Raw genomic sequence first — 13,932 nt, 5'->3', positions numbered from 1 at the left:
CCATATTGAAATCACGTTGGTTGTATTATTATTATTATTGTGCTTTATTTTAAATTCAACCATGTTCACTTCCTCTCTTCACCTAACCCTTTATACAGCAGCAGGGACGTGCAGAGAATGTTAGAGGGGCAGGGGCTGGCAAAAAAGTTGTAACGTTTTTAGCCAGATTTAGTCAAGTCAAGTCAAGTCAAGTCAAGTCAAGTCAAGTCAAGTTTATTTGTATAGCACATTTCATACACAGAGGCAATTCAAAGTGCTTCACATAAAATGGTTGACAGGAAAATAAAAGAATAAAAGAAGAGAATAACGTGGACATTTAAAAGCATCACAACAAAACTTTATAAAAAGTGCATTAAGCAACAGGCGCAGCAGTTGCAAAAAGAGCTAAGAACTTATAGAGGACTCATTGGGTTGCACACTTACACTGCATCCCTGCACACTTACACTGCATCCCTGCTCACTTACACTGCATCCCTGCACACTTACACTCCATCCCTGCTCACTTACACTGCATCCCTGCACACTTACACTGCATCCCTGCACACTTACACTGCATCCCTGCACACTTACACTGCATCCCTGCACACGTACACTGCATCCCTGCTCACTTACACTGCATCCCTGCACACTTACACTGCATCCCTGCACACTTACACTGCATCCCTGCACACCTACACTGCATCCCTGCTCACTTACCCTGCATCCCTGCTCACTTACACTGCATCCCTGCACACTTACACTGCATCCCTGCACACTTACACTCCATCCCTGCTCACTTACACTGCATCCCTGCTCACTTACACTGCATCCCTGCTCACTTACACTGCATCCCTGCACACTTACACTGCATCCCTGCTCACTTACACTGCATCCCTGCACACTTACACCTGCACACTTACACTCCATCCCTGCTCACTTACACTGCATCCCTGCTCACTTACCCTGCATCCCTGCACACTTACCCTGCATCCCTGCACACTTACACTGCATCCCTGCTCACTTACCCTGCATCCCTGCTCACTTACACTGCATCCCTGCTCACTTACACTGCATCCCTGCTCACTTACACTGCATCCCTGCACACTTACACTGCATCCCTGCACACTTACACTGCATCCCTGCACACTTACACTGCATCCCTGCTCACTTACACTGCATCCCTGCTCACTTACACTGCATCCCTGCTCACTTACACTGCATCCCTGCTCACTTACACTGCATCCCTGCTCACTTACACTGCATCCCTGCACACTTACCCTGCATCCCTGCACACTTACACTGCATCCCTGCTCACTTACACTCAGAGATGGGACGTATTTCAAATACTTTTTTGTATTTTGTAATTTGTATTTGGCTGAACTGAGAAAAATAAGATGTAATTTGTATCAAAATACTTTCAGACCTTGTATTTTATGTATTTTAAATATATAAAATACTTTTTTTATTCTATGTCCTTTTATTCCCAAATTGACACATTTGAAACATTGACAGGTTTAAACTGTGGGGGATTTGAGATGTCACTTCTACTCCCCCTCTGGGTTTTTTTACCCTCAGAACAAACTCAACCACAAATCAGAGGCAGAGTAGGGTGGGTCTTGAGTCAGACTTCACATCACTTCTTTGTCTAAACTGACACCTCGTGTTGGTGGACATTCCCCCAGAGATAAAGTACTAATCTATTCACCTTATGTTCCAACACAGGGGTCAGCCAGTTACTTCCTATTCTGTTTACACTTCCTGTGACAGTACAGTACTAATGACCAGGTAAAACAGACGGTGTTTTGAACAGGAAGTCATAACACAACTGGGTCAAGTGGACGGGGCTACATAAGGTGAATATAATTAAATATTGCATGCTAAGGCAAGCTTACTGAATGACACTAAAATACAACAGGACAAATTTAAACTGCAAATGCGGTAGTGAATGTGATTAACGTTAGCGTGAGTAGAAGCGGGAAGTTGCGGGCAGCTTGCACGTCAGGTGGAAACTTGGATGGAAACATGGAAGTGAACGGGGGAAAGCAACCACAACATGTTGATACTGAAAAACAACTAGAACTGAAGTGAAACCTCAGCTGGCACGGCCTTTTCACCCTCAACATCACTCAGCAGCTCAATCTGACTGGTTTGTCTCTCCATGCACAAGAGGTGAGACTTGAGAAGGTGGAAATTATATTAGTGGGAAAAATTGTTTCCAAAACAATTTGTTAGGGAAGTGAATATTTTGGTTCAACAAAAGAGCTGTCAAAAGAGCAGAGTGTTAAGTGAAAAAGGCTGGTGAATTGTGAGATCAAAATGATACACTGTCTGGATTTAAATCATATTTTTTTTATCAGTTCGTCTTTACAAAATAATCAAAAGATGAAGGTGACTATTTGATGACTATTGACTATGACTATTTTGCCTAATACTAGGCAAAATAGTCATAGTCATAAAAGGAAGAAGTCTGGAGCAACTCGGGCCATAGAATGCCTTTTATTTAAGGTGCAGAGTAAAAAGACAACGTTTGGACGTCAGTGCATCTTCATCAGGTCACGTCAGGTCATTGACTGTTAAAGTGTGGACCAGTGACATCACTGGTCCACACTTTAACACTCAATAACTGTCAAATTAAATGACATACTTCAAAACAGTTTACAGTTTTCTGATATACTACTGATGTTCTAATGATACAAAGCTGGTTGAAAATGGGCGGAGTGTTCCTTTAAGCAGATTGAAAACAACATTAGCTCGGCAGCTGGAGCTAGCTTGATATCTACCATCTAACAAGTTAACATGCTGGTCCGGCCGCAATATGCAATTAAGCAGATTGAAAACAACAACATTAGCTCAGCAGCTGTGGGACGCCAGCTCTGCCTTGGTGCACAAGTGCACAACTTTCTCTAACGCTCACAACTTTCTTGGGGTCACCTGTGTGTTGCGCAATAGCTACAACCCCTCAGCACTTCCGTTTGTTATACTCGAATTATAAACCGGAAACCGGAGTACGTTATAAATATAGTCACGTTATAAACAACTAACCAACACTGGGGGAAACAGTGTTACTCGAAATGGTTAAAAGTTAAATCAATTGGTAACACTTTATAACGTTTAGTAGTAAATCATTTATAAGCTAATAGTTAATGATGAACTAGTCATTTACAAAACATTTGTACATGATTAATAAGTGTTATGTAAACATATAAAAAATGTGTTGTAAGTCATCAATACACTTTTAGTAAATCATGAAATGATCATAAATCATAATTAGTCAATATATTACAAATCACTTGTAAGTCATTAAAAGTTGTTATATTCCAACCATTATCTCTATACACATTGTTAATCATGAACAAATGATGAGCAAATCATTAGTAAATGATTTATAAGTAATTAGTTCATATACATTAAATAACTTCTAAGTCATTCAGTCTTTGGGCCCTATTCTCCCACAAGCCTTCGGCGCTAAAACGGGCCTTAAACGCAAAAAAACGTGCCTTGCGCCTGTTTTGGGACGATATCAATATGGCTTTAGGCTGCCAAATGCGCTTTAGGCCGAATGGGCGTGGCGCAGTCCCAGAATGGGCCAAAGTGGGCGTGTCGGTGCTAAATGCTATCTTCCGACCTGGCGTTAATTTAGCGCCTTGCGCCTTTGAAAAGCAGGCCTATTCAGTGGGCCAGTTGCCGGAGCGCTCCCCTCTGGCTCTCTCCCTCCCCTCTGGCTCTCTCCTCTTTCACCCTTCTCTGTGTCACCTCTCTCCCTCTCTCCTCAGTCTGACAGGCACAATACCGACTGTCTCTGACTCCCTCGCTCAGAGTCCCATAGAAAAAATAAGCTGTAAGTTCACTGCAATGTGAATGTCCCAACATGCATTGTGCCTCTCCATTTCGCTACTAAATAGCAACCAAATGAGCCGAAAACCTATATTAAGGGAGGATCTAAATAATGTGTAATGGTAAGACAACCTCCAATTGTAGAACATTTCAATATTGGACCAAATAAAACATCGAAATGAAAACACCACCCTATGTGAAACATATATGTCCTACTGGGGCTATAAATATCCCTTGTCGATTTAACGTGATTTAGATAAGTGACAGCGGAACGCGCTTCGGAAGCTTCTACTGTCATCTGCTATACTGTGATGTCCGCTCCAATAACTTGGCCCTACTCCACATTTAGTTTTACAATAAAAACACATTTATGCAATGACTTTACATAATGTAGGCTATATTTATGTGCATCATCCTTCCTGCAGCAGGCGAGAGAAAATGATATCTTTCTGGACAAACTTTCACCAATCTAATAGGCTATATTTTTCTAGCTGATGCATTTAGAACATTATTTTCACTTTGATCTTGCTATAGTGTAGCGTATTTACATGCTTGCAGTATTGAAACTGCAGTTAGATTGGTTTGAGAAGCATAATAATATGGAATAATAGCCTATAATGCAGACAGACAGACTGGATGAAGGGAGGGGGGGGGGGCAGAGCGTTTGGCTTTCGTCTGGTTTTGCGGGATCACTGGAATTGGAGCTAAAAAGGCAAGCGTGCGATTCGTTTATTGCAGTTATCCAATGAGCATGACGGTGCATAATTTTACGCTTAAAAGGCGTGGTTGTAATGGTTGAGGCTGCGTCTAGCGCCAGCACGACGATATCAAGTGCGCTGGTCCACGCCCACTGATTTGAGCTGCGCCAGGCGTTCGGCCTAGAAACAGCGCCGATGCAACGATAGGGACCTTTATATTCTAAACATCTGTTCTGTCTACCAGTATCTCGTCACTTTACACATTTGTTAATCATGAACAAATGATGAACAAATCATTAGTAAATGATCTGTATATACAGTAATTTGTTGATGTATCATTAATTACTTAAGGTAGCCTCTTAAAAGTCAAGTCAAGTCAAGTTTATTTGTATAGCACATTTCATACACAAAGGCAATTCAAAGTGCTTCACATAAAATGGTTGACACAAGAAAATAAAAGAATAACAATAATAATAATAAAAGCCTCAAAACAATTGTCAGTGGTGTACTCTATGTGATACGCAGGTATACGCAGTATACCCACTAGGAAAGCTCCAGGATTTGAGTATACCCACTTAAAAATGCCCAATAAAAAATGCAACAATATAGTTTTGTGACAAAACTTTCACTTCAAGGATTTTGTTTCACAAATACCGGGTAGATAACAGGGGAAGGCATCTCCTCTGGTTTTGAAATACCACTTGCATCAAATCAAAATCTAATTGTGTCTGCTATTAAATTACCACAAAAATACACAGGGACACATGTTTAGGTTTGTTTATTCATAGGCTACTTAATTTAGGCCTATATGTCATTATTTAGAGAGAGAGAGATATATATTTAGGTCCCCTATGCCAGTGATTCTCAACCTTTTTCATATCAAGGGCCCCTAATTTAGTCCACCTCCGGGCCCCTTCGATGAGATTTTGTCTCTCAAACCAAAATCAGAGTTCCATCAGTGTATTGTAGCTAGAGAGATAAAAGTGAAACTATGATCACAACAAACATTCTCTATGACCTTTGACTATAATTTCAAAAGTGAGACTTCCCCTATAGCAACCACAGGGGGAACTGAAGACAACAGCCTCAGCAAAAGTTGGTAAAAACAGGATGCATGCCCAGATGCTGATTCAGATGAAGAAATCACCCAGAATGATTCAACACTTGACCATGATTGGTTAGAGATCTCAGAGGTAGACTAGGAGTGATTAGATAGATTCACATTTTGCAATAAAAGTAAGCAAAGATGACTTGTGTGAGGACATGAAACATTTGATCATGACTTATGTACTCATATGATCACATTACACATTTTTGCCAACTAGGTCACTGCTAGATGATGTCACTATAGGTTGACTGCACAGTACAGAGATAGCAGGCTAGTTATGTTGCTAGAAAGGATTTTGAATTATTACAGGCTCACAGTTATCTACAAATGATGTAATACATTTCTGTGTGATGAATTGTTTACACTTTAGATCAGGGGATACAGAAAGCTTTATAAGTGACTTGTAAATGATTTACACGTCATTTATTACAGTTGGGGCAGACTTTGTAGTTTGTGTAGCAGTGCTTCTAAGTGCTGACTGCTTCTGTCGGCCTGGGGAGGAGCTTCACTAACAGGTCATAGCTGGTACTTATGGTATAGTAACACTGATCATAATTGTTTTGAGGCTTTTAACAGGCTATACCTTACAAGTAATGATACACATTATATACAGATTATAAAGTAATGATTTGTTCATCAATTGTTCATGATTAACAAAATGTGTATAGTGACGAAATAGATACTGATAGACAGAACAGATAGTTGAAATATAAAAACTGAATGACTTACAAGTAATTCATTATGTATCGACTATACATAATTTACTAATGATTTGCTCATCATTTGTTCATTATTAACAAAGAGACATTGTTGGAATAACAAAAAAAATGGCTTACAAGTGATCCATAATATATTGACGAATCACTTATTAATCATTTACTAATGATTTATGTATGATAATTTCATGATTTACTAAAAGTTTATAGATGACGTACAACACATTTGTGATATGTTTACATAACGTGTATTAATCATCTACAAATGTATATTCATGTTTTGTAAATGATTAGTTCATCATTAGTTCATCACTAACTAATAGCTTATAAATTTATTTTTTTATTTTTTTATTTTACCTTTATTTATACAGGGAGAGTCCCTTGAGAGCAAGCTCTCATTTACAAGGGAGCCCTGGTGTACAAAGAACATATACAGCAGTTACAAAATTACAGGTTAACACAGCAGACAATAACAAGCATCAAGAGCATAATTAAATAATTTCAAATAAAACATGAACACACCTTGCGAGGAATGCTTTCTAAAAGTGCTTTAAAAGAAGCAAGCGGGATCAAATTATCCATTTTTAAGTTTTCCTGGAGCACATTCCATCTGTTGGGGGCGAACCAAGAAAAAGCGGTCTTTCCTTGTTCGGTTCGCACCCGTGGGACAGACAGTCTGATATAGGACCGCGATCGTGTTTGATAACCTCCACTGTTACAAGAAAGGAGTGCGGATAAGTAAGGTGGAAGTTTCCCAATTAATGCTTTATAAATAAATATCAGACAGTGCTGATCTCTACGCTCCGACAGGGAGGACCAACCCACATTTTCGTACAGAATACAATGATGTGTACTGAAAGCATCACCTGTAACAAAACGTAGAGCGCTATGATATACAGCATCAAGAGGCTTTAAGACGGATGGAGAGGCATACATGTAAATCACATCACCATAATCAAAAACTGACATTATCAAAGATTGGACAACAGTTTTTCTGGCCAATAGTGAAAAACAAGACTTGTTTCTATACAAAAAGCCGATTTTTCTCCTCAAATTCTTTGTGAGATGTTCTACATGTACATGAAAAGAAAGTTTGGTGTCCAACCAAATACCAAGATACTTATAAGAATGGACTAATTGAATTTGGTCGCCTTGAAGCGTACGGATACACAAATTATCATTTCTGTTTAAAGATCTTGAGAACAACATCCACTTTGTCTTAGTGGAGTTCAAAACTAATTTAAGATCGAACAGGGACCGTTGCAACGAATCAAAAGCGGCCTGCAAAGATAAGACGGCCTGTGCCGGGGTGGGTCCAAAACAATATAAGATTGTGTCGTCCGCGTAATAATGGACATTGCAGAGATCAGAAGGAAGAAAAATGTTATTTATATAAAGAGTGAACAGGATAGGCCCGGAAATGGAACCTTGGGGCACGCCCTTCCCGACGTCCAATGAAATGGATTTGATATTTTCCGCCATTACAGACTGTTTCCTTCCAGTCAGATAGTTAGTAAACCATCTGACTGAGGGGTCGTCTAATCCGATGGCGGACAACTGAGCAATCAGGATGTTGTGATCTACTGTATCGAAGGCCTTGGAGAGGTCTACAAAGAGAGCCGCACAGTGCTGGCGGCTATCCAGGCCATTCAGAATGTTATTCAAAACAAGGGATGTGGCAGTGACCGTGCTATGGCCGGGTCTAAAACCAGATTGATGAGGCTGAAGAATGTTGTAAGTATCTAGAAATGCACGGAGCTGTACATTCGCCAAGGTTTCAAGCACCTTGGCAAGGCAGCACAATTTAGAAATGGGACGGTAATTATTTAGATCGCTCAAGTCACCACCTTTAAAGAGGGGTGTAACTTGAGCGGTTTTCCATATGGCCGGGATCTCGCCCGTGACAAATGTTAAATTAAATATATGGGCAATTGAGGGGGCGACCAGGTCAGCGCCAAGGCGTAAAAGGAACGGTGGAATGTCGTCCTCACCCTTGGATTTCCTGGTATTCAATTTGGAGAGAGCCTCATAAACTTCATGACTACTTACTAGGGGTGTCACAATATATCGTCCCACGAAATTTCGCGATAGTAAAACGTCACGATATGTATCGTTGAGATGAAATCTCATATCGTGAAAAAAAAAAAAAAAAAAAAAAAAAATTTTTTTTTTCAAAAATAGACAAAGAAACGTCTTTGTTTGTTGAAGTTCAATGTGTGGAAAGTAGATCAGTTGAACAAGTATCTGAAGAGACACATGAGCAGTTATACAGGAGAGAAACCATTCAATTGAGTTTCTGGCAAAACTGTTTACTTGACAGGAAAAACTGAAGATGCATAAAAAATAGAATAAGAAAAGTCTTGTTGTTTGAGTTTGAAGAAAAACTGAAGATGCATAATGAGAATTTATACTGCTGAGAAACCTTTTAGTTCAAAGTAAATCTAAGTGACGGTGTAACTCATTCTATTTCAAGATAAGCCTTATCTCCAATCTCATGTTTTTTCTAGTTGTTATTGTAATAACAATTTCCCACAACAGCATATTTTGTATTTGTGCATTTCAAATAAAATACTACTTTTCCAGTCATATATTGTCATTATTCAATTATAAAAAAATATTGTTAGTATCGTATCGTATCGTTATCGTGAACCCAGTATCGTGATACGTATCGTATCGTGAACTGAGTGTATCGTGACACCCCTACTACTTACTGGTCTGAAGGAAAAACGGTCGTCTGAGGAGGCGGGAATCGCCATCGGAGGCGGGCGGTCGGCTACGAAGGCAGAAGTTGCCAACAGAGGCGGGCGGTCGCTGATGGAGGCGGGGGTCACCGGCGGAGGCGGAGAGTCGGAAACGGAGGCGAGGGTCGCCAACGGAGGCAGGCAATCGCCAGCAGGGGTCGCTAACGAGGGCGGACGGTCGCCAATGGAGGCGGGGGTTGCCAACGGAGGCGGTCGCTCGTTTACAGGGGCGGGGGTCGCCAGCGAGGGCGATCGGTCGCCAACTGGGGCGGGGATCGCCAGCGGGGGCGGGCGATATCCAGCAGGGGTCGCTAACGAGGGCGGACGGTCGCCAATGGAGGCGGGGGTTGCCAATGGAGGCGGTCGCTCGTTTACAGTGGTGGGGGACGCCAGCGAGGGCGGACGGTCGCTAATGGAGGCGGGGGTTGCCAATGGAGGTGGTCGCTCGTTTACAGTGGTGGGGGTCGCCAGCGAGGGCGGTCGGTCGCCAACTGGGGCGGGGATCGCCAGCGGAGGCGGGCGATCACCAATGGGGGCGGGGGTCGAGGGGGCCGTGTTATCAGTGAGCCTCTCAAACAAATAGCTCGCGGATACAAAGTGCTGGTTAAAAGTATTGCACATATTAAGTTTGTCTGAGATTATTTTACCATCAACGTTTATCTGGGGGGGGAGAGTAGAGTTAGGTGTGGCTTTGAGAGTTTGAACTGTTTTCCAGAAGTTGGAAGTGTTACAGCTAGCAGCTAGATAATAATCCGCTTTGGCTTTTCTGATTATACAAATGGATTTATTTCTCATTTTCCTAAAGTGAAGCCAATCTGCAGGATCACCAGTTGAGTTAGCATTTGCCCAAGCGGAGTGTGGCCGGGACACTTTGTGTATGTTAGTGACTTCTTGGTGGGACATCAGATTCCCCGACTGCACTTGAGGGCCACACTCCAAATCAGCGGAATTGGCTTCACCTGCCAGCCTGGGTGGGCAGGGGAATATAACGCTTGTTTTCACAGAGAGAAGGGGGGAAGCAGGAGAGACGTACAGGACGAGACGGGAGAGCAGAGAGGAGAAATGGCTGACTGACAGGAGTCCAGACGGAGGAGCGGCGGAGATGGGGAGCAGCGTTCAGCCCTGCCTGCGGCTTGGGTGAGATGCAGGTGTGAGCGGCTTGGCCGCTGAGTACCCCTCTCTCCAGGCGTACCTATGGGCGCACCGTGGCGGATTCACGGGGGAGAAGGAGAGAGGGGGAAGGCCCGGAAGCCGCTCCACCTGGAACTGGGAGCCGCAGGCGGGGTGGGGCTCCCCAGTCTCTTACAGATGCCGTTCCTCGTCCAGACGAGAAGGACACAGTCGAGAGCCAGAGAGAGGGAGGAGAAGCCGCCACCGAGAGACGAGACGTGGTGTGTGAGCCAGGTGACGCAGATCTAGTCATCCCACAGAAGAGCGACACAGAGTCAACACAGACCGGAGCCGAGCGGTGTAGCGGTGACCAGCGCTGATCGCCGGTGAAAGCCAGGGGGAAGCCAAGGACCCGCAGCAGAGGGGTAAACGTTTCGACGAGCCCCTCTGTCGAGTTAAGTACCTGTTTTACCCCTGGCTCCGTCCTCCCTGCTTGCACTTTATTCAATACGGCGATGGCCGGATTTTAATACCATTTTAGCCTTTTAATATTTGTCACTTCCCCCTTGTTTTGATCGGGCCTTTTTATCTCCAGCCAGTTTTTAATCGTCCACTGTCCCATTTTAACTCCCCCCTGTCAAGCCCACCGGGACTCTTTTTGGCCGCTAGAACAGCTCACTAACTCCTTAACCTCAATCGGAGTGCCGTGTTTATATGCATGTGTTTTTGAGTTTAATACCTACGGGTTCGTTTTTATAAGAGTGCAGTGGCTGTTGAAACGGATATATTTTTTGATGTGGAACGATGTACATTGAGTGACAGTTAGCTGACGCTATACTTTGACCCCATCAAGGGAACCGGAGGACCAGGACGGGAGACAGAGCCGGAAGCAGCGACGATTGGACTTTTTAGCATAGTACTGGACTTGGGGCCGGGCCGGGGAAATCATTTTAATATATTTTTGTAATAAACATTGTTAACTTTTTACCTTGGGTTTTTAGTGGTTTTTAACTCTGCTTACTCCTGATTTTAAAGAACCTGTGTGACCACCTCTCTTATTCTTAATGAGTTCCTAGTCTCTTTTAAAACTAGGTGGCGTTGTCGGCAACACTTTTAAAATATTAACCAGGTTTTTTATGTGGTTTTAGCCACGTTACATTTGGCGTTGTCGGCAGGATCAGGACTTGAGCAGAGTTATAACCCAAGGGTTTTGTTTTAATTTAATTTTCTAATTTTCTTATTCTTATTGCTTAACCATGATGATGACTCCCGTCTTCCCAGGGGCACCCTGGGTGCCTAAGTTCGGCGGGGCAGACTCTGTAGACTCCGCTATGAGGACTGGAAGGAACAGCTACAGGTGCTGGTGCAATATGCTGGGCAAACTGAACTACAAAAAGTGGGTTTTGTGATGGGAGCATTGGCTGGGGAAGCTAAGAGACAGTAAGGTTACAGGGACTGCTAACCTTCAACCATGGGGAGATGTGGCCGGGACACTTTGTGTATGTTAGTGACTTCTTGGTGGGACATCAGATTCCCCGACTGCACTTGAGGGCCACACTCCAAATCAGCGGAATTGGCTTCACCTGCCAGCCTGGGTGGGCAGGGGAATATAACGCTTGTTTTCACAGAGAGAAGGGGGGAAGCAGGAGAGACGTACAGGACGAGACGGGAGAGCAGAGAGGAGAAATGGCTGACTGACAGGAGTCCAGACGGAGGAGCGGCGGAGATGGGGAGCAGCGTTCAGCCCTGCCTGCGGCTTGGGTGAGATGCAGGTGTGAGCGGCTTGGCCGCTGAGTACCCCTCTCTCCAGGCGTACCTATGGGCGCACCGTGGCGGATTCACGGGGGAGAAGGAGAGAGGGGGAAGGCCCGGAAGCCGCTCCACCTGGAACTGGGAGCCGCGGGCGGGGTGGGGCTCCCCAGTCTCTTACAGATGCCGTTCCTCGTCCAGACGAGAAGGACACAGTCGAGAGCCAGAGAGAGGGAGGAGAAGCCGCCACCGAGAGACGAGACGTGGTGTGTGAGCCAGGTGACGCAGATCTAGTCATCCCACAGAAGAGCGACACAGAGACCAAACACAGACCGGAGCCGAGCGGTGTAGCGGTGACCAGCGCTGATCGCCGGTGAAAGCCAGGGGGAAGCCAAGGACCCGCAGCAGAGGGGTAAACGTTTCGACGAGCCCCTCTGTCGAGTTAAGTACCTGTTTTACCCCTGGCTCCGTCCTCCCTGCTTGCACTTTATTCAATACGGCGATGGCCGGATTTTAATACCATTTTAGCCTTTTAATATTTGTCACTTCCCCCTTGTTTTGATCGGGCCTTTTTATCTCCAGCCAGTTTTTAATCGTCCACTGTCCCATTTTAACTCCCCCCTGTCAAGCCCACCGGGACTCTTTTTGGCCGCTAGAACAGCTCACTAACTCCTTAACCTCAATCGGAGTGCCGTGTTTATATGCATGTGTTTTTGAGTTTAATACCTACGGGTTCGTTTTTATAAGAGTGCAGTGGCTGTTGAAACGGATATATTTTTTGATGTGGAACGATGTACATTGAGTGACAGTTAGCTGACGCTATACTTTGACCCCATCAAGGGAACCGGAGGACCAGGACGGGAGACAGAGCCGGAAGCAGCGACGATTGGACTTTTTAGCATAGTACTGGACTTGGGGCCGGGCCGGGGAAATCATTTTAATATATTTTTGTAATAAACATTGTTAACTTTTTACCTTGGGTTTTTAGTGGTTTTTAACTCTGCTTACTCCTGATTTTAAAGAACCTGTGTGACCACCTCTCTTATTCTTAATGAGTTCCTAGTCTCTTTTAAAACTAGGTGGCGTTGTCGGCAACACTTTTAAAATATTAACCAGGTTTTTTATGTGGTTTTAGCCACGTTACAGGAGTCTTTAAGTCGCAATGCTGATTTTATGACCCCTGAGAACCAAGGACTGGAGCGATTTTTTACTCTCAGTTTTTTGTAGGGGGCGTGCTTATCTGCGAACAGATTGAAGACACAAGAGAAATAATCTAATGCTAACTCAGGGTCAGGAATCAGACACGATCTCTCCAGGTCAGAATAAAATAAATCACGTAAAAAGGCTTGATCTGAAAAAAATTTAAAATTACGTTTTCTTATAAACTTACCACTAGATTTAAAACTTTTGGTCAATCTGACACAAGCTATGGGGCAATGATCACTGATTCCCTGCGCAAAAACCCCTCTCAGAGGGTACTTAACTGGTCTATTTGTCAGGATGATGTCTATGAGAGTGGATTTAGATGGATTTTTTACATTCGGTCTAGTGGGATGTTGGATGAGCTGGGATAGATCTAATTCAAGGCACAGATGTTTCAGACTGGCAGATGTTTCAGATAACCAATCGGAATTTAGGTCACCCAACACTAACAGTTCACCAGCGGTGAAGTTGGATAATTACTACTGAACGTTATTATAAAGTGTTACCAATCAATTTGGTCATTCAGTGGCATTTTACTGCCATAAAGTAACTAACGTTAGCCGCTAGCATTAGCTACAGTAGCCGACTACCCATAATGTATTACGTTATCCCAGCAAAAATAAATAGCGGTTATTTTGCTAGCAGGTGACCAGTGGGACAGCAGGTGACCAGTGGGACGACCAAACAGGATGGGCACGCAGGTCGGTCCCCAGGTCAGGCACGCAAATTGTGTGGACGAGTGGAGATGACAGGCCGCCATGGCGCATGTGCACACACCGGCCAAAAACTGAAAT

This window comes from Poromitra crassiceps (genome assembly GCF_964638095.1).
Source record: "Poromitra crassiceps genome assembly, chromosome: 20".
In the NCBI taxonomy this organism is placed as follows: Eukaryota; Metazoa; Chordata; class Actinopteri; order Beryciformes; family Melamphaidae; genus Poromitra; species Poromitra crassiceps.
This window is presented reverse-complemented; position numbering follows the sequence as displayed.